Source organism: Schistocerca piceifrons, chromosome 7 (assembly GCF_021461385.2).
Source record: "Schistocerca piceifrons isolate TAMUIC-IGC-003096 chromosome 7, iqSchPice1.1, whole genome shotgun sequence".
Taxonomy (NCBI): domain Eukaryota; kingdom Metazoa; phylum Arthropoda; class Insecta; order Orthoptera; family Acrididae; genus Schistocerca; species Schistocerca piceifrons.
Genome location: NC_060144.1, coordinates 299,535,236 through 299,554,735, shown reverse-complemented (window position 1 = coordinate 299,554,735; position 19,500 = coordinate 299,535,236).

Genomic DNA, 19,500 nt, shown 5'->3' with positions numbered 1-19,500 from the left:
CAGTCAGAGTTGTGTAAATTACTAATAGTCAGTTTGCGTTATCCGTTTCCGTTGCGTAATATTCAAACAGGAGAAAAATTTGTAACTTAATTGAGAGTATTAGAGCTCATGTTACTTGATAAATAAGAATGAATCCACTCGTTTGGCAGACCACTCATCTTGCAGGCCTGACTGCTTGATGCCACAGTATGAGGATGGCATGCGGGTGCCTCTCATGACAAATACTCACGCACTTACATAGCTCGTCGACTGGCTCCCTAATTTAGCCGATTTTAATGCCACACAACGTATCTGGTGCTGTTTGGAAGAACAGGTGAAACATGACTATGAACATCCCCTCAATTTGATAACTCTATGGGATCTTATCAGTAATGAGTGATTTCAAATGGTTCAAATGGACTTAAAATCTGAGGTCATCAGTCCCCTAGACTTACAACTACTTAAACCTAACTTAACCTAAGGACATCACACACATATCCATGCCCGAGTCAGGATACGAACCTGCGACCGTAGCAGCAGTGCGATTCCGGGCTGAAGCGCCTAGAACCGCTCGGCCACAGAGAGATATTTCAGCTGGATACAGCGTTCCTGAAGAAACTTTCGGGTCTTTCGTCCACGTGCTTATTTTGTTAATGTTTCACAAGAATGCAAGCACTAATTTCTTATTATGGTATGATGCTCTTGATAATGTTGACAGTTTAGACAGTTACAGCAGAAAACGAATTGAGAGTTCACGTAAATCAGAGTTTGGGTAACCTAACAGAAATATGACTGGAGATTTAGTCTGATAGTGTTCTGTGACCTCTTTGCAATATAACGACAGTATGTTCTAAATAATTTTGGAGTTGACATCTAAGAAGGGTGGAAGGCATAGCATGCGGTCACTGCTGTAGCAGAAAAACTGATCGGAAAACGTAACTACAGTTTAAGTATAAACCGTAGCGCAGGGCTTCACAACATACGTGCTCGCGGAGCAAGCTGTGAGCAGCAAGGTACGAGCACGGAGCAGCGCGAGCACGCTACCCCCACTACCGGACCAGAGCGGAGAGTGGGGAAAGTCACGTGGGGCACACAACAGCTGCCGCCAGTCAGTGTAAATCCGTGGCCACCTGCAGGGGTATCACTCACGAATTATTACTGCGACAAATGAAACAAATAAAGGAGAATGTACACATGCTACATAATTTTATTAGCTTAGTGTATGCCTCTACATTCGCATTAATTTGTGAACTGTTACATAATAAAAGGTGTCACTGAAGTGTGGGATTCTAGGTTATCTTGTATTTTTTGCCCTTTACAATTGCGTCTATGTTCGGAGTAATTGTTCTTGTGCATTTTAGGCGCAGCATGCAGTTTAAATTTCGATCAGACAATGCGTTTATCAGGCGCGTCTTGTTACATTTCATTGCAGAGAACAGTTGTTCACAAACATACATGGAACCGAACGTTGATATTATTGTAGCCGCCAGTTTGTGCAAACGAGGAAATCTATCCTGAGGGAAGTGTCTGTAGAATTCCAAAATGTTTCTCTTGTTCTGAAATTTGTCTCTGTATTCTCTGTCACACTGCAGGTTAATAATTTCTTGCTGCAGCTCAGGACGAATCTCTTAAATATTCGCTGAATATGGAGAGAACAGATCAAAATCACTGTCTAGTGCTGTCAGATCTTGAAAGCGCTGATCAACTGAACTATGTGAATAACGTTCACAATCTTTGTGAACATCTTGCATGGATCATAATTTAGGGAAATGAGCTAGGTTTCCTGTTTCCAGCCGACTTACCCAAAGTTTTTTTAAAAGCTTTTTTAAAAGCTCGTATTCGATCTATGAAATGAGTAATTATCAGATCTTTACCTTGTAGTAAAATGTTCAAAGCATTCAGATGGGTAGTTAAATCTGCTAAGAACGCGAGATCACATTCAAACGTGCGCGCGCATTTCCCCTCCCTCCCCTCGCTCCCTACTCCGCGACCTTGCGCCTGCTCGCGAGCACCTGCCTGAGCAGACGCGAGTACTCGCGCTCAAAACCGGCCACTTGTTAAGCCCTGCCCTAGCGCTCTGTTTTTTTCAATGCAACCAAACAGGCAACTGCTGCAGTTTTGATGTGCGAGCGCAGCACCATGCGCTACACTTAATTCAAATCATCTTTTGTTAGAGAAGTTCCACAGGGTTTTGGTTTGAAGCAAATGAAAATACAATGTGTTCTTAAGATTTAGCTCGCATAATGTGTTTCCCTAAATTCAATTACAAAGAAATTTCCCAAATGTCGAAAAGCATTTTTGTAAACTTCGCATATATCGTCTTACAAATTTGCTGCCACAAGTGATACAAATAAAATTGGAAATTGGAAATTTGTGGTAAGGACTAAGGGACCAAACTGCTAACGTCATTGGTCTCTAGGCTTACACACTAATTAATCTAACTTATCCTAACCTACACTAAGGACAACACACAGATCCATGCCCGAGGGAGGATTCGAAGCTCCGACGGGAGAGCTGTGCGAACCGTGACAAACAAGACAGTTCAGACCGCGCGGCTACCGCGTGCGCCACTAATTAAACGCGCTTCATTGCAACTCTGTTCGTCGCCTCCAGGAGTTACTGCCGAAGTGTAACTTCTGGAGTAATTTTGAATAATCTAACGTCTCTCTTTTGATTGTGTTATGCTGGACAATTTCTAATATGTGTTCAATGTGCTTGGGGTTCCAAAACTCCTAGTGTCATTACTAAAAAATCCTTATAACAGTAAGACAGCAACCGTAAATGTGGGTTGTGGCCTGCCAATGGTTCACTAAGCAAAATCTAGTTCCCAAGCAGACAAATGAAAATCAATACTGTATTAACAATAACACAAAAGAGACACTTTTCATTCATCCACAAAGGCTGCATTTACTTTTGTCACAGAAACACAACGATAATACTTGGATCGGTAGGGAAACTGGTTGACAGGTGTACAATCACTGACAAGTCTGAAATTATAGATTAGTAGTGGAACATTCCCCCCATAAACCATGGACCTTGCCGTTGGCGAGGAGGCTTGCGTGCCTCAGCGATACACAACGGAGGGGTATCTGTTGAGAGGCCAGACAAACGTGTGGTTCCTGAAGAGGGGCAGTAGCCTTTTCAGTAGTTGCAGGGGCAACAGTCTGGATGATTGAATGATCTGGCCTTGTAACACTAACCAAAACGGCCTTGCTGTGCTGGTACTGCGAACGGATGAAAGCAAGGGAAAAATACAGCCGTAATTTTTCGTGTGGGCATGCAGCTTTACTGTATGATTAAATGATGATGGCGTCCTCTTGGGTAAAATATCCCGGAAGTAAAATAGTCCCCCATTCGGATCTACGGGCGGGGACTACTCAGGAGGACGTTTTTATCAGGAGAAAGAAAACTGGCGTCCTACACATCGGGGCGTGGATTGTCAGATTCCTTAATCGGGCAGCAGGTAGGTTAGAAAATTTAAAAAGGGAAATGGATAGGTTAAAGTTAGATATAGTGGGAATTAGTGAAATTCGGTGGCAGGAGGAACAAGACCTCCGGCCAGATGAATATAGGGTTATAAATACAAAATAAAATAGGGGTAATGCTGGAGTAGGTTTAATAATGAATAAAAAATAGGGTTTGAGTACCCGTGGTCTAGGGGTAGCGTCTTTGATTCATAATCAAAACGTCTTCGGTCCCGGGTTCGATCCCCGCCACTGCCTAAATTTTGATAAATAATCAGCATTGGCGGCCGAAGACTACCGGAATAAGAAGTCAGCCTCATTCTGCCAACGGCCTTGTCAAAGAGGGCGGAGGAGTGGGTAGAGGTTCAGGGCACTCTCTTGTCCTAGGAGTGGGAAATTGCCCCTAAAGGCGGAAGAATCAGCAATGATCAACGACATGAGGATGCGGAAGGCAATGGAAACCACTGCATTAAAGACACGTAACGTGTATCCACAGGACATGTGGCCTGTAATTGAAGAAGTATCATGATGATCTCTCCATTGGCAAAAGATTCGGGAATAGTCCCCCATTCCGATCTCCGGGAGGGGACTGCCAAGGGGGAGGTTACCATGAGAAAAAGATTGAATAATCAACGAAAGGATAACGTTCTACAGGTCGGGGCGTGGAATGTCAGAAGCTTGAACGTGGTAGGGAAACTAGAAAATCTCAAAAGGGAAATGCAAAGGCTCAATCTAGATATAGTAGGGGTCAGTGAAGTGAAGTGGAAGGAAGACAAGGATTTCTGGTCAGGTGAGTATCGGGTAATATCAGCAGCAGCAGAAAATGGTATAACAGGTGTAGGATTCGTTATGAATAGGAAGGTAGGGCAGAGGGTGTGTTACTGTGAAGAGTTCAGTGACCGGGTTGTTCTAATCAGAATCGACAGTATGTAAAAGGGGACGAAAATCTAATAGTCATGGGCGACTGGAATGCAGTTGTAGGGGAAGGAGTAGAAGAAAAGGTTGCAGGAGAATATGGGCTTGGGACAAGGAACGAAAGAGGAGAAAGACTAATTGAGTTCTGTAACAAGTTTCGGCTAGTAATAGCGAATACCCTGTTCAAGAATCACAAGAGGAGGAGGTATACTTGGAAAAGGCCGGGAGATACGGGAAGATTTCAATTAGATTACATCATAGTCAGAGATTCCGAAATCAGATACTGGATTGTAAGGCGTACCCAGAAGCAGATATAGACTCAGATCACAATATAGTAGTGATGAAGAGTAGGCTGAAGTTCAAGACATTAGTCAGGAAGAATCAATCCGCAAAGACGTGGGATACGGAAGTACTAAGGAATGACGAGATACGTTTGAAGTTCTCTAACGCTATAGATACAGCACTAAGGAATAGCGCAGTACAGTTGAAGAGGAATGGACATCTCTAAAAAGGGCCATCACAGAGTTTGGGAAGGAAAACGTAGGTACAAAGAAGGTAGCTGCGAAAAAACCATGGGTAACAGAAGAAATACTTCAGTTGATTGATGAAAGGAGGAAGTACAAACATGTTCCGGGAAAGTCAGGAATACAGAAGTACAAGTCGCTGAGGAATGAAATAAATAGGAAGTGCACGGAAGCTAAGACGAAATGGCTGAAGGAAAAATGTGAAGACATAGAAAAAGATATGATTGTCGGAAGGACAGACTCAGCATACAGGAAAGTCAAAACAACCTTTGGTGACATTAAAAGCAACGGTGGTAACATTAAGAGTGCAACGGGAATTCCACTGTTAAATGCAGAGGAGAGAGCAGATAGGTGGAAAGAATACATTGAAAGCCTCTATGAGGGCGAAGAGTTGTCTGATGTGACGGAAGAAGAAACAGGAGTCCATTTAGAAGAGATAGGGGATCCAGTATTAGAATCGGAATTTAAAAGAACTTTGGAGGACTTACGGTCAAATACGGCAGAAGGGATAGATAACATTCCATCAGAATTTCTAAAATCATTGGGGGAAGTGGCAACAAAACGACTATTCATGTTGGTGTGTAGAATATATGAGTCTGGCGACATACCATCTGACTTTCGGAAAAGCATCATCCACACAATTCCGAAGACGCCAAGAGCTGACAAGTGCGAGAATTATCGCACAACAGCTTAACAGCTCATGCATCGAAGCTGCTTACAAGAATAATATACAGAAGAATGAAAAAAAAAATTGAGAATGCGCTAGGTGACGATCAGTTTGGCTTTAGGAAAAGTAAAGGGACGAGAGAGGCAATTCTGACGTTACGGCTAATAATGGAAGCAAGGCTAAAGAAAAATCAAGACACTTTCATAGGATTTGTCGACCTGGAAAAAGCGTTCGACAATATAAAATGGTGCAAGCTGTTCGAGATTCTGAAAAAAGTAGGGGGTAAGCTGTAGGGAGAGACGGGTCATATTCAATATGTACAACAACCAAGAGGGAATAATAAGAGTGGACGATCAAGAACAAAGTGCTCGTATTAAGAAGGGTGTAAGACAAGGCTGTAGCCTTTCGCCCCTACTCTTCAGTCTGTACATCGAGAAAGCAATGATGGAAATAAAAGAAAGGTTCAGGAGTGGAATTAAAATACAAGGTGAAAGGATATCAATGACAAGATTCGCTGATGACATTTGCTATCCTGAGTGAAACTGAAGAAGAATTAAATCATCTGCTGAACGGAATGAACAGTCTAATGAGTACACAGTATGGTTTGAGAGTAAATCGGAGAAAGACGAAGGTAATGAGAAGTAGTAGAAATGAGAACAGCGAGAAACTTAACATCAGGATTGATGGTCACGAATGAAGTTAAGGAATTCAGCTACCTAGGCAGTAAAATAACCAACGACGGACGGAGCAAGGAGGACATCAAAAGCAGACTCGCTATGGCAAAAAAGGCATTTCTGGCCAAGAGAAGTTTACTAATATCAAATACCGGCCTTAATTTGAGTAAGAAATTTCTGAGGATGTACGTCCGGAGGACAGCATTGTATGGTAGTGAAACATGGACTGTGCGAAAACCGGAAGAGAAGAGAATCGAAGCATTTGAGATGTGGTGCTATAGACGAATGTTGAAAATTAGGTGGACTGATAAGGTAAGGAATGAGGATGTTTGTGAAAGGTATAGGTTAATGTTAGTCAGGGCCACCCTTTTGTAGGGATTATTGAAAGTCAGATTGCGTTACGCTAAAAAAATATTGTGTTGACACACATTACACAAAAAATGGCCATGACTAATACCTATGTCACATCTTAACAGTCATGTATAAATTTTTCTAAGGTGACGTTTCAGGTTCTACGCAGAATCGGAGAGGAAAGGAATATGTGGAAAACACTGATAAGGAGAAGGGACAGGATGATGGGACATCTGCTAAGACATGAGGGATTGACATCCATGGTACTAGAGGGAGCTGTAGAGGGCAAAAACTGTGGAGGAAGACAGAGAGTGGAATACGTCAAGCAAATAATTGAGGACGTAGGTTGCAAGTGCTACTCTGAGATGAAGAGGTTAGCACAGGAAAGGAATTCGTGGCGGGCCGCATCAAACCAGTCAGCAGACTGATAAAAAAAAAAAAGGAGTGCGGGTAAGCTACTACAAACAGATAGACACGAAGCTCACGCCTACCACAGTAGCACAAGTTTATATGCCAACTAGCTCTGCAGATGGCGAAGAGATTGATGAAATTTATTATGAGATAAAGGAACTTATTCAGATAGTGAAGGGAGACGAAAATTTAATAGTCATGGGTGACCTGATTTCAATTGTAGGATAAGGAAGACAAGGAAACATAGTAGGTGATTTTGGAATGGGGGTAAGGAATGAAAGTGGAAGCCTCCAGGTAGAATTTTGCACAGAGCATAACTTAATCGTAGCTAACACTTGGTTCAAGAACCATGCAATAAGGTTGTGTACATGGAAGAGGCCTGGAGATATTGGAAGGTTTCAGATAGAATATATAATGGTAAGACAGAGATTTAGGAACCAGGTTTTAAATTGTAAGACATTTCCAGGGGCAGATTTGGACTCTGACCACAATCTATTGGTTATGAACTGTAGATTAAAACTGAAGAAACTGCAAAAAGGTGGGAATTTAAGGAGATGGGACCTGGATAAGCTGACTAAACCAGAGGTTGTAGAATGTTTCAGAGAGAGCATAAGCCTACGATTGACAGAAATGGGGGAAAGAAATACAGTAGAAGAAGAATGGGTAGCTTTGAGGTATGAAGTAGTGAAGGCAGCAGAGGATAAAGTAGGTAACAAGACGAGTGCTAGTAGAAATCCTTGGGTAACGGAAGAAATATTTAATTGATGAAAGGAGAAAATACAAAAATACAGTAAGTGAAGCAGGTAAAAAGGAATAAAAACGTCTCAAAAATCAGATTGACAGGAAGTGCAAAATGGCTAAGCAGGGATGGCTAGAGGACGAATGTAAGGATGTAGAGGCTTATCTCACTAGGGGTAAGATAGATCCTGCTTACAGGAAAATTAAAGAGGCCTTTGGAGAAAGGAGAACCACTTGTATGAATATCAAGAGCTCAGATGGAAACCCAGTTCAAAGCAAAGAAGGGAAAGCAGAAAGGTGGAAGGAGTATATAGGGGGTCTATACAAGGGCGATGTACTTGAGGACAATATTCTGGAATTGGAAGAAGATGTAGATGAAGATGAAATGGGAGATACGATACTGCGTGAAGAGTTTGACAGAGCGCTGAAAGGCCTGAGTGGAAACAAGCTCCCAGGACTAGACAACATTCCATTGGAACTACTGACAGCCTTGTGAGAGCCAGCCCTGACAAAACTCTACCATCAGGTGAGCAAGATGTATGAGACAGGCGAAATACCCTCAGACCTCAAGAAGAATATAATAATTCCAATCCCAAAGAAAGCAGGTGTTGCCAGATGTGAAAGTTACCGAACTATCAGTTTAATAAGTCACGGCTGCAAAATATTAACGCGAAATTTTTAAAGACGAATGGAAAAACTGGTAGAAGCCGATCTCGGGGACGATCAGACTGGATTCCGTAGAAATATTGGAAAACGTGAGGCAATACTGACTCTGCGACTTATCTTAGAAGATAGATTTAGGAAGGCAAACCTACGTTTCTAGAATTTGTAAACTTAGAGAAAGCTTTTGACAATGTTGACTAGAATACTCTCTCTCAAATTCTGAAGAACGCAGGGGTAAAATACAGGGAGGGAAAGGCTTTTTACAATTTGTACAGTAACCAGATGGCAGTTATAAGAGTCGAGGGGCATGAAAGGGAAGCAGCGGGTGGGAAGGGAGTGAGGCGTGCTTGTAGCCTCTCCCTGATGTTATTCAATCTGTATATTGAGCAAGCAGTAAGGGAAACAACAGAAAAATTCAGAGTAGGTATTAAAATCCATGGAGAAGAATGAAAAATTTTGAGGTTCGCCGATGACATTGTAATTCTGTCAGAGACAGCAAAGGACTTGGAAGAGCAGTTGAACGGAATGGACAGCGTCTCGAAAGGAGGGTATAAGATGAACATCAACAAAAGCAAAACGATGATAATAGAATGTAGTCGAAATAAGTCGGGTGACGCTGCGGGAATTAGATTAGGAAATGAGACACTTAAAGTAGTAAAGGAGTTTTGCTATTTGGGGAGAAAAATAATTGATGATGGTCGAAGTAGAGAGGATATAAAATGTAGGCTGGCAATGGCAAGGAATGCGTTTCTGAAGAAGAGAAATTTGTTAACATCGGGTATAGATTAAGTGTCAGGAAGACGTTTCTGAAAGTATTAGTATGGAGTATAGCCATGTATGGAAGTGAAACATGGACGATAAATAGTTTGTACAGATTTTAAACATTGCTGCAGCAGCAACTGTTAAAATTCTTCACAACAAAGGATGGCAGCCAAAAACAGTTGCATAATTGTTTTATTATTCTCCAGTGCATGATGTAATTTTGAAGTTTTACTTCTGATGAAGGTATATTTATATGTACCGAAACCTTGGTCAAGAATTTTAATAAAAAAATTCTATCCTGCAACTGTTTTTGGCTGCCATCCTTTATTGTGAAGTTTGTACAGAAAGAGGTTAGGAGCTTTCGAAATCTGCTGCTACAGAAGAATGCTGAAGATTAGATGGGTAGATTACATAACTAATGAGGAGGTATTGAATAAAATTGGAGAGAAGAGAAATTTGTGGCACAACTTGACTAGAAGAAGGGATCGGTTCGTAAGGGCATATTCTGAGGCATCAACGGATCACCAGTTTAGTACTGGAGGGTAGCGTGGAGGTTAAAAATCGCAGAGGGAGACCAATAGATGAATACACGAAGCAGATTCAGAAGGATGCAGGTTGCAGTAGGTACTGGGAGATGAAGCTTGCACAGGAGGGAGTAGCATGGAGAGCTGCATCAAACCAGTCTCTGAACTGAAGACAACAACAACAGTGGAACATTATCAGTGTAAATCTATCTGAAGACAACAACAACAACAGTGGAACATTATCAGTGTAAATCTATCAGTATACATTTTGTGTTTAGACGGACCACTATTTAGATGGGTGTGCAGAATTCACAGCCACAGAAAAAGTCTAAGACTGTTGGATACCACGAGATGGTGGCGCTGGAACCCGTAAGAGGCCAAGGTCGCTGAGCGCTACTTGTGGTACACAGCTGTTAGTCCGTGAGTTTTACGAAGATGTTGGTGGTCAGGGTGGTGCATCGGCTTCAACTGGACTGACTTCACGAGCGTATGGTATCCTAACTGCGGCCACATAAATCGCGTGGGCAACTGGGACGGCAGTAGCTGCGTTTGCTAATGGCGTTGTGGTTGAAATGGCTCTGAGAACTATGGGATTTAACATCTGAGCTCATCAGTGCCCTAGACTTAGAACTACTTAAACCTAACCTAACCTATGGACATCACGCACATCCATGCCGGAGGCAGGATTCGAACCTGCGACCGTAGCGGCAAAAAGGCAATCATGTTGTTCTTGGGAACTGTCTGGTTTCAAATCACGATGCTGTGGCGCCTATATTGCCGCGCTTCAGCCACCCGTCTCAGTTGCTTGGTACACTGGCGGACTACAAGTCACGACACAGCCGATGATAAGTACCCTTGAGTTTTTCATTGTGACAAATGGAGTCAGGCAGGTTTCTGTTTTGTTACCTCTGGCTTGTAACACCAATGCAATATCATCAGTGATGCACTGGATGACTGGGCTGGAATTTCAATTGGCTGTAGGAAAATCAACACTCTACGCTGTGCTGATGATACGATCCTCATTACAGGAAGTGAAGAACTACTCTGTGTTCTGTTTTCCAGAACAAGGGTTATTGGCTTAAATTCCGGTCTCGAGACAAAAACGTAAAAGGCCCAAGTTAATAGTGACTTTTGGACAGGGTTCAGATCAAATCCACTTTATATGTTGCTTAAACGTTTTGGAGATAGTGAATGCTAGTGCATATCTAGGATCTCTGATCAATGGCATAGGAAGTCGTCATAAAGAAATAAAACAAGGAATCGTCCTTGGTCGTTACGCAGTAGTTAAATTCAGTGAAATCTAAGAGAACTGTCCAATATCCAAAACAATTAAGATGAAATCAACGGTGTTCCTGTATAGGTGCGAGATCTGTATCATGAAAGCTAGTCACAAAAGCCTGACTGGTGGCCATAGACAGAAACAAGAACCTTATACCTCGATTCTACAACAACTACTACGAGACGTTTGTCGTTCCGTCGCAGCCAAAGACATTTGCGCACATTTTGAGAAGAGAAAGGCAGAATCAAAGGTGAAGACCGCGAGGAAGAATGGCAAGTAGATGGTGGGGTAATGCGAAGAAAATTACTGGCATAACTTTTCAAATTATATTAACAAAAGTTGAAGATCGTTGTTGATGGAGGTGTCTATAGCCGTAGTCATGAAAGATAGCAGTCGAGTTTAGGCTCCTTCTGCACACCCGACGTCATTAATTCTGTTATAGCCTATGAGCGTTCAGCAGTATTCTGAGCGTCCTGCTGTGGACTTCGTTGAAAGTGCGAGCAACACTGAACGTGATCGTAGTGAGTTATTTACTCAACTTTTACTCCATTTGTCGCGAGTTGTCATGACTGATGATGTACGGCAAATTCTACATAAGGACTGCAATCGATAATGAACCGAACTGTATTCAAATATTCAACTGCTTAAGACATGACTGAATGAATCAGAAGAGAACGGTCAGCAATGAGTAAACCAACTAATGAAGACCGTACTCTGTAAGTTTATCTTTATGCAAGATGGTTGTCCCACCTCGGCCGTTCAGTGTAAATGTCACATCGAAACACCTTCAACCGTCGAAATTTCCAGTCCTATTTTATTTGTGCAACTAGTTTCAGCGTTACGTTACGCCTTCTTGAGGCCCCCAGACAGACGTGTAGGAAGAATCCCGCCTCAAGTTGGCTAGTGATGATCGGAGGGATCGCTGTCTTAAAAAGAAATCTACAGATACTAGTAACTGAATAGACGCCAGCGCCTCTGTTTCGTCTGTATCAGAGGTCGGAGGGCTGAAGGTGGCGTATTCTAATGCTGAAACTGGCTGCACAAATAACATAAAACTGGAAATTTAGACGGCTGAAGGTGTTTTGATTCGACATTTACAAATAAAACGATAGTCTCGCTGATAGGGACCGACTGCAGTTCCACAGGCGTGACAACGAATCTCCGTGTTCGACACCATCCCCCATCCAACACGACTGCGGCGCTTTGGTGTTGTGCCACCTTGTCCGACCAGACCATAGAACTGCGACGCGCCTGCGAGGAAAGTAGCCTCGCACCTCGCGCGCACGCGACAAGAGGGTATCGGCTCCATCGCCGATGTACGCTGGCGCGGAATCTGGAAAACATGCGCGAGGCACCACTTGTTCTGATTTCCACGGGGAACGGCAGCTCGGTCGCTGCATTCCGAGCGGTCGGGAGGCGCGTAGATGACGGGGAGACGGAGGGAGATGCGGTTCTGGGACGGAGGCGTCCGCTGCCGGCGCGGGCTCAGGTGAGCGCGGCCGAGTGTGCCCTTTGTGCTGGCGTAATGCTGCTTCCTTTGTCCGCCCGCCAGCGTTGTCTTCGCTGCGAGCAGAGTCGCTCGCGCCGGCGCACAATGCAGGCCGGAAGCGGCCGCGCGAGCGGGTCTGCTCGCACGCTTTTGTCCGGCGCGCTTATGCGCTCAAACACGAATTATAAACCAATCGTGACTGGACAAACGAGCGGCGCGCCGCGGCACGCAGTGGCGGACAGCGCTCGCCTTCCTCCCATTCACGCCGCGGGCACGGCTTAAGCTAAGAAAAAGAAGAGGAACGGTCAGAGCAGCTCCGTCACAGCGGGGTCTGCGAACAAAACTGGACACTAAACTGCACTTAAATCCTTCGTCGCCATAGGGTCTTATAATTCATCATCATTACCCGTTTGACGTCCACTGTAGGATTAACGCCGTTTGTGGACTTTTCCACGCTTCACGTTTTTCAGCCATAACTAGTCTTCTTACAGCTGCATGTTTCCTAATGTCATCTACTTGCATTCCACTGGGTTGCCCCCTCTGGCTCGCCTCACCACTTGGTCCATCTGCCGCCCATTCGCCTGATTACGTGTCCTGCACGTACCACTTTCATTTTCCTTGCCGTCTTAATTACATTGAAGGAAATGCGAGGGACTACAAGTTGACAGGACGCTACGAAGCTTGCAGCTACACTCACGAGGTGATTTCAAAATAGAGGGACCGATGACTTCAGCAGTTTGGTCCCATAGAACTTACCACAAATTTTCCAAATTTTCAAAATGGAAGAGTCATCAGTCTCTGACTGATTTGATGTGACCCGCCACGAACTCCTCTCCTGTGCCAACCCTCGAGGTGTCACTTCCAACGTACAATCTCAATTATTTGCTGGATATATTCAAATCTCTGTCTTCCTCTACACATTTTACCCTCTACAGCTCCCTCCACTACCGCGAAAAGATATGCCTCGATGTCTTATCTGGTACCTATTTGCCCCTTCTTCTCGTCAATGTTTCATATATTCCCCTCCTCGCCGATTATGCAGAGAACCTCCTTGTTTCTTACCTTACCCGTCCGCCTAATTTTCGACGTCTGTCAGTAGCATCACATATCAAATGCTCCAATTCTCTTTGATTTCGGAATCTCTGTCCGATCATGCTGTAATCTAGCGAACAAGGTGAGGCCACAACGCTGGGTCACGGATTTCCTTCAAACTTTGTACACCTTTACTAAACCATTAAAACAACAAAGTGTGCAAGTAGTAAGGTGCACTATTCTGGCAATTACCAGAAAATCGCAAGAAAAGTTCTTCGCATCTATTATGTATCTGACGCCGGCGCGGTAGCTCAGCGTGTTCGGACAGAGGGTTAGCTGCCCTCTGAAATAAAAAAAAACTGAATTAATCGATCAACAACGAACTTAAACGGATGTCTTACGACGTCCGCCCCGAACAGATACAACGAACAAAATGATATTAAAAAAAGATCATTAGCTGCCCTCTGTAATAAAAAAAACTGAGTGAATGAATCGACGACGAATTTGAACAGGTGTCATGAGACGACTGCCCCGAAGAAATGTAATTAACAAAAACGAACAAAGTAATATAAAAAAACTGGTTAGCGTCCGGCATTTACAAAAGAGTCGTAGATGAGGCGATGGTCCGAATCCTGCCAATACTCATTTTTTAATCTATATTTTTTCATCCCTGATCACATTATTTAATTTGTGTGACATTTGAGAAGTACTATAATGGAAAAAAAAACCACATGCATTTTCATGAAGTTGTGGCTAATTTCATATGTTATTTGACTACTTACTATTTTTAATTAAATTTTCAACGGTGAAGGACAGGCTTGGAAAGCCCAAATCAAACCTCGACAAATAATGATGCGAACGACGTTATTCACAGTCAGTGATATAGTAAGTCACAATAAGCCAGACCGTAATAGTAATGTACAGTTACTCACTGGATGTACTCTCGACACGTTGCAGGATGGTGTTTGTTAAACAGACCTGGAGTACCTAAATTGAAACGACGTCTACTGTATCGAATTAATGCGGTTTTCCCGCATTTACAGGGAATTTTCAGAGTTCCTAAGGGAAAACGCTAGTCGTTGACCTTTGCAAAATTAAATAACATGACCAGCGATGAAAATATGGGTTAATAATTAAGTTTGTGTGAAAGTCGAAACGTCGCCTCATACATGTTCCTCTTATGTAGCGCAAACGATGATCGTTTGACCACCATGAACACCTATGCACAGATACATCAATTACATAACAGACGCTTAAAACTTCTCTTGCGATTTTCTCGGAAATGCCAGAGCAGTGCACCTTACTTGTTGGACATTTTGTTGTTTTAATGGCCTACTAAAGATGTACAAAGTTTGAAATAAATATGTGATCCCAACTTCCTGGTCTCCTCTTGCGAAATTTTACCTTATCTCCCGGCCTTCTTGAACAGAGTATTCGATACTACGAAGTGAAATTTATTGCAGAACTCAATTAGTCTTTCTCCTCTCTCACTCCTAGTATCAAGCCCATATTGTCCAGTAACACTTTGTTCTATTCATTCCCCTACAACCGCATTCCAGTCCTCCAAGACTATTAGATTTTCATCTCCCTTTACGTACAGTATTACCCTTTCAATATCCTCATATACTTTCTCTATCTCTTCATCTTCCACTTGCGACTTCGGCAAGTATACCTGAACTATCGTTGTCGGTGTTGGTTAGCTTTCGATTCTGATGAGTAAAATCCTATCACTAAATTGTTCACAGTAAGTCACTCATTGCCCTGTCTTGCTGTTCATAACAAATCCTCATCCCAATATACCAGTTTCTGCTGCTGTTGATAATAACCTATACTCACACAAGTTACACAAGGCTACTGTTACTGAAAGTTGCACCACACTTCAAAGTGACGCCGGCATTGTACTGTTCTTCAACACAGTCACCACGTCTTTGTAAACAACGAGGGAAACTTACTACTAGAAGTCCCCTCCTTGGTCACTGAGCCATTCGCGGCTCGTTTGAGCGTACCCCACCTCTCTCTCTCTCTCTCTCTCTCTCTCTCTCTCTCTCTCTCTCTCTCTCTCTTTCCCTACCTCCCTCCCCCCCCCCCCCCCACTCAACCCCCTAGATGTTTTTCCCCGATCGCCTATACATTGCTGTCTGTGGTCTCCCTGTATTTCGATAAAATTTTCAGGTGGCTGGAAAGGGGGGGAAGGCGGTTTCATATGAAAGATCTCCATTGGATTCCTTTCATGTTAATTTCTTAAATCTGTTGTCATTTACGGCATAAATTCCTCTTATAAATTTACTGTGGTGTTTCTGACTATCTGGGAGGAGACTGAGCAGTGAAACGTGTTACTTTTACACATAAACAAGAACGATCTGTCACACTAATACACTTTAAAACACAATTTATATGATATTCATGTCACACAGTCTCATCGGAACCTGCATCCGCTTTCTTTTATATACTGTACATAATAAGATACTGTCATCCCCCTTCCCTTCTGTGTGAGAGGATGAATGAGCAAATGTATTTCTAGTTGCATGCTTGATGGTAGCAGACAAGCCTGTCTGCTAGAGAACAGTAGGACCAACGTCGGAACAGGTAGCTACGCTTTCTAAAAGCAGAGAGGTTTCTATTCTCAGTACGGTCCTGTCCATCCCTTGTCATGTTGGTATAGGAAGCTGCCTCTCTCGTCACTTCAGTTTGTATCTGTTAAGCACACTCGGTAGGAGCCCAGGTCAGTCTGTCTGCGGCGAGCGTCTGAAGTGGTAAGATCTCCGGCTAAGCGCGTGTCTGCTAAGTCTGTAGGACAATGGATTTCTTAAGTTCAGCCTAACTGAAAATTTAATCACCTTTATTTCAGGTTTAGCTCTAAAATATCTAATGTTATCTTAAATTGCAACGCAGTGTAATTCAAGTGTGAAGTTCAGAATATCTTCCGGTAGTTGCTTTGTCACTACTTGGTGAGTAAAGTGGAACCACGTATTGATCAGTAACTCTAACTAAGATCATCAGTCTTAAATACGAATGTGCGTGAGATTATAACGTCTCGTCTTGACAATATTTTTCAACATAGCAACTTTTCTTTATGTTCAACCCACGTGGGGTGTACTTTGTGAGACCAGTACCACGTGCTTATACAGTTGTTTGACCCATCAGGTTAATAGTAAGACGATAGTAACCAGTTCGAGGTTTTTCTTTTGTAAATTGCTTTTCGATGTAATTTATTTTAATTATCATAATTACTGTGGAGTTGCACTCTTTGTGTAAACCAAGTTGACCACGTAAAGCATGTGGTGTAATCATCAAAGTAGCCCTCAGCTATTATTTTCGGGAAGATTTCACAGAGAGTTAGTATGAATTTAGTATACCAATGTGTGGTAATTTCATGACGGACAGGGTTGCGCTACGAACGTAACTTCTTTGGGTGAAAATTGAATCGGTTGGTTGTTGTTAATTTGCTCTTGGATATGTTTCAACGTTCTTCGTGTGTTATATTATGAATGCAGTGTTGTATGTAGTCTCCCAATCTTGGCTCCCTATTTGATGGGTTCTGTAAGATTACAAACTCACATTTTCACAATCCTAAATAAGGCACCAGTTTAGTTATGAGTCAAGTTTGATATGCTGAAATTTTAACGGAACAATGATCAATGTTAAAATAAATGTCCAAATATAAACTGATTTATTTCGTTTTATTTAAATTGTCTTTATATATATATATATATATATATATATATATATATATATATATATATATATATATCACCCGTTATCGTAAGATGATTACTAAAAGATTATAATTAATGTTAGTCTGGTTGGGAATTTGGTAAGCTAGACTGGATACCTGGTGAACCAGTTGCGCAGTAATGCAAGGTTAACTTCCTCACATAGCTCACAGCTTTTAACCCACTTTTATGGTCTTGAATATCAGCACCGCTTACACCTCAAATTAATGCAACAACCTTACACATATTCTTACAGAAACAGCATTATACGCAAAAACTTCATAGAGATTCTGAAGTTAGAGCCTTTCGGACAAAAGTAGCTTAGGCATGATGTAGCACTGCCCTGTAACACAGTTCGATGAAACTTGGACTATTCACAGAAAGAACCGCTGCTGTGTAGTACAGAACGTAACTGAATGAAATAGTGGTTGAGGTGAATACAAAAGACCCTTTATTAAAGTAAAATAATTACGCTGAAGTCATCGCGACACGATGGTCGACTCCACATTACAAAAGGCGTGACAAGGTTCTTAATAGAGGCCTGAACAAAACAGAGGGCAGTGTGATCTGTGCAAAGTACTCTAAAGCTAACCGCAAGTTAGGTAATCAGTACTTTTGGTAGGGCGTTCCATTCTTCCATCAGCGTGGCTGATAACTGGTGGATAGTCGCTGGTACATGTGAACGTGCTCCAACGCATCCAGCAGGTGCTCAAGGGAATTTAAATCGGGGCAATGGGCCGGCCTATCCATTCTCCAAGACCTCCACCGCCTTCGCCATTCGATATGGTCGCACATTGTCATCCGTGAAAATGAAGTCAGGGCCGAATGCAACCCTGAAAAGACGCACATCGGGAATGAATCCAGTGCCACATTAACGTTGGCCGGTTAGTGTACCACGTTCAAAGGCTTGCGATTGTGCAAAGAGCATCGGACGTGAATTGAAGAAGGTGAGAGCAGATTCAGTCTGCGTGGTGATTCTGGACGTAATCTCTTGAGGCAGCCAGGAACAGTGTCGAACTTGATTGTTTTGGTGATTCAGGTATTAGGTTGTGTGGGAGCGTTATCTTGCATAGGTGTGCTGACCACGAAACCTTTGAACACGGTACATTCATCGGTCAACGTTATTGTGACACTGCACCACTCCTTCCCCACGTGCGTCTTTTCAAGGCAGCATTCGCCCCTGACTTCATTTTTAAGGATGACAATGTGGGACCGCATTGAACGGCATCAGTGGAGAACCTCTTGGAACGAGAGGATATTCGGCGAATAGACTGGGCTGGCCGTTGTCCCCGACTTACATCTCATCGAGCAAATGTGGAATCAACGACCATCCAACAACTGTGAACCACTCTGGTGGATGGATGCAACGCCCTACCATGAGAACTCCTTAGAATCCTTGAGGTCAGCATGCGAGGACGTTGAACAGCATGCACTGCCATCCGTGGGGATCACACACACTATCAAGTACCATATCCCGCCGTGTGTAATGTCCATGGGACCGTATTAAATCTCGGCGACTTAATGTACTTATTGTCGCTGAATGACAGAGTCATTTACGTTCGTCTCTTTGAGCATTTCCTTCTGTTACTATTGTGTTGTACATTAGCACTTCCTTTTTTGTATGGTCCAAGTTTCATCGAGCTATGTATCTTGGTAGCGACAAATCGTACGAAAGTTACTTTCTTCGTTAAGTTTTGTACATTTTTGTGGTTTTGATGATATGGGTACCCCTTACATTACTGCCCCTAACGAAGACTAAAGATGTTCTGACATTATACTTAACAAAGGCTTTGAAAGTTAAGAGGAAGTATAGAAGCCGAGTCACAAGAATGCACTACCCATTTAGCTAATCTCTCCCCGGAGTGTCCTTTCCGGCCCATGGAAAGGACAGCCAGGCTGCTAGAAGGTCAAAGTCCCCATAATCCATGATGCAGGCTCGTTCCAACCCGAAACAGTCTCGCTCCATTATGCACGGCCACTTCGTCTTCCGACCGAGGAAGGGCTAATCGATCTTGCCCGAAACGAATTGGTACCGTGCTGGTACAACAGTCTGGACATTGTGTTCGGAACGTCGTTATGATCTGACCGAACAACAGTAAAGCCAGAGGGAGTTTCTTAAGTTCAACCAATAATGATGTATTACAAAAATAAGTTGCTAATTTACTAGTAACTGTTTTCTCTTCTGTTCGTAATTTAGCTTGAATGAGAGGCCAAAAGGACGAATATTACGTCACAACATTATCGTACCCAACTGTGGTAATTTCTACAGTCCTGTTGAATTTTTTAACACTTTTAATTAGGTCGCTTTCTTCTCT